Below are 2,964 nucleotides of genomic sequence, written 5' to 3'. Positions count from 1 at the left end.
TTGCAGTGCGGAGGCAAAAGTTCGAAACAGGCGTCGTCACTTTACGGAGTCTTCGGCAAAGGGCTGCGCTAATAACGGATACAGCAGCGCCCGTGTCTACAAGGGCGAGAACGGCGACACCATCAATAAACACTTGGACAACATTTGCGGGCAACGACGGAGGACTTGGAGAGTTCGATAGAATCGCAGTTCTTGCCTCCGGAACTGCGGCTGTTAGTTTTCCTCCGGACGGGAAGGTGAGCGTCGGCGCATGGGAGAGAGAGATCGGCGACGAGGAGAGGGCGACCGGCGTGAACAGTATGAAGAGCGGTCAAGAGGGAACGAGTCCGCAGGGGTGCCGGAGGAAACTGGTAGTGAAGGAGGCGCAGGGTCGTAGCGGTATGGGCTTGCCGCGTCCCGGAAACTCGGCACGTGTTGGCGACAAAGCCGTGCGACGTGGCCCGGCAAGCCACAGGCATAACATATGGGGCGGTTGTCGTGTGTGCGCCATGGGTTCACGACGGCGCGGCGAGGTGGGAGACGGCGACGAATAGGTGCCGGCGGAGGTGGCAGCGGCGCGACAGGTGGATGGGAAACATAGGCGTCGGGGCGTCGTGGTCTGGCAGCAACCTCGGCATACGTGAGAGGGGCAGACACAGGTGGGAGCCGAGGGCTGGAGGGTAAAGCATCGGCGACCTGCTCTTGGATGATGCGTTGAAATGTGGGATCAAGGGATGGCGCAGGGTCGCCAGACACAGGCAGGAGGGACAGTTGGCGGGCCACCTCTTCTCGTATAAAGGCCTTGATCTCAGGAAGCAGCGAGGCCGGCTCAGAATCTAAACTGCAGACAGCCGGCGCAGGAAGTGACGCGTCGTGCACGCCGGAACCACGAGTAGAAGTTCTCTGCTTCCTGAGGACGTCATAGCTTTGGCATAGCTGTATGACATCCACCACTGTTTGTGGATTCCTTGCCAGCAACATCTGGAACGCGTCGTCGGAGATACCCTTCAAGATGTTATTAATTTTGTCGGACTCCGGCATGGATGGGTTGACGCGCTTGCACAGGTCGAGGATGTCTTCGATATAACTTGTGAAGGTTTAGGTGGTGGTCTGAGCGCGGGAGCGGAGGCGTTGTTCGGCGCGCAGTTTGCGCACAGCCGGGCGGCCAAATACCTCCGAGAAACTGGTCTTGAAGGACGACCAGGTCGGCAAGTCGGCCTCATGATTTCTGAACCACAAGTTGGCTACGTCGGTGAGATAAAAAAGGACGTTACCATGTTTGGTGGCATCGTCCCACTTGTTGTGGGCGCTGACGCGCTCGTACGACGACAACCAGTCGTCTACATCCTGGTCGTCAGCACCGCTGAATACGCTGGGATCGCGCTGCCGGAGCCCGCCAGAACAGAAGATGGTAGGCGAAGGGATGGGGGTTGTCTGGCTGATGACTTCGGGCATAACGCACGGCGAAGGTAAGGTGCGCCTACGGAGCTCCAGGATGTGAGGGGGAACGTACAGCAGCCTCCACCAAATGTAAGAGGGGGTTGGGGCTGAGCAGTATCTTGGGCGCCTTCCAACGTCCAGCAACGGTCCAGGCAAACGTTCGGGCTGCGAGCGAGCTTCACGCCTCTGAATCGTCGTCGTCTTTCACTCGCATAGCTCCCCACAGTGAGCGAGCGCGGCTGCTACACTACAATATTATATATATATATATATATATAGCAAACAAGGCAGGGGAATGAGGGGCTCGTTGTAAATATGACAGAAGCCAACAGCCACAGAAACCAAGGGGCACAGGAGATTTTTTTTAAATTAATTTCTTTATTTTATGGTGTTGATCAATTTTTAATATTACTGAATATGTCATCGCTTAAAGCTAATTGATTAGAAAAGCAGAAGAAAAAACAACCACATGCCGCCGGTGGGATCCGAACCCACGACCTCCGAATTACGCGTCCGGTGCTCTACCTCTGAGCTACGGCGACGGCTGTCAAACCTTCTGCTTTCGGGGCTATTTATGTTTACAAGTAACCTAACCTTGAGAGTGTTCATCAGCGCCACCCACGTTCATAAGCGGCGGACGTAGAACGTCGTGAGTTACCGCAAGTGTGACGTAGAACGTCATCGAACGGAGAGGATGGAAGCTGTGTGAGAACCCTCTTATGCTTCCTATGGCATCAAGGCTGCCAGAATCGAGGCCCTCACTAAGCAATTAAGCAAACAAGGAAGGGGAATGAGGGGCTCGTTGTAAATATGACAGAAGCCAACAGCCACAGAAACAGAGGGGCACAGGAGATTTTTTTTAAATTAATTTCTTTATTTTATGGTATTGATCAATTTTTAATATTACTGAATATGTCATCGCTTAAAGCTAATTGATTAGAAAAGCAGAAGAAAAAACAACCACATGCCGCCGGTGGGATCCGAACCCACGACCTCCGAATTACGCGTCCGGTGCTCTACCTCTGAGCTACGGCGACGGCTGTCAAACCTTCTGCTTTCGGGGCTATTTATGTTTACAAGTAACCTAACCTTGAGAGTGTTCATCAGCGCCACCCACGTTCATAAGCGGCGGACGTAGAACGTCGTGAGTTACCGCAAGTGTGACGTAGAACGTCATCGAACGGAGAGGATGGAAGCTGTGTGAGAACCCTCTTATGCTTCCTATGGCATCAAGGCTGCCAGAATCGAGGCCCTCACTAAGCAATTAAGCAAACAAGGAAGGGGAATGAGGGGCTCGTTGTAAATATGACAGAAGCCAACAGCCACAGAAACCAAGGGGCACAGGAGATTTTTTTAAAATTAATTTCTTTATTTTATGGTATTGATCAATTTTTAATATTACTGAATATGTCATCGCTTAAAGCTAATTGATTAGAAAAGCAGAAGAAAAAACAACCACATGCCGCCGGTGGGATCCGAACCCACGACCTCCGAATTACGCGTCCGGTGCTCTACCTCTGAGCTACGGCGACGGCTGTCAAACCT

General features: G+C 52.7%; 1 pseudogene; it reads right to left on the bottom strand.

Annotated features, from left to right (window-relative positions):
* Positions 1-494: 494 nt before the first annotated feature.
* LOC149326241 (uncharacterized) lies at positions 495-1,434 on the bottom strand (annotated as a pseudogene).
* Between the last annotated feature and the right edge of the window lie 1,530 nt (positions 1,435-2,964).

Source organism: Amblyomma mixtum, chromosome 10, assembly GCF_055824585.1.
Source record: "Amblyomma mixtum isolate Tamu chromosome 10, ASM5582458v1, whole genome shotgun sequence".
Lineage (NCBI taxonomy): Eukaryota > Metazoa > Arthropoda > Arachnida > Ixodida > Ixodidae > Amblyomma > Amblyomma mixtum.
The sequence above is the reverse complement of the archived record's forward strand: the minus strand, read 5'-3'. Positions and strand labels throughout refer to the sequence as shown.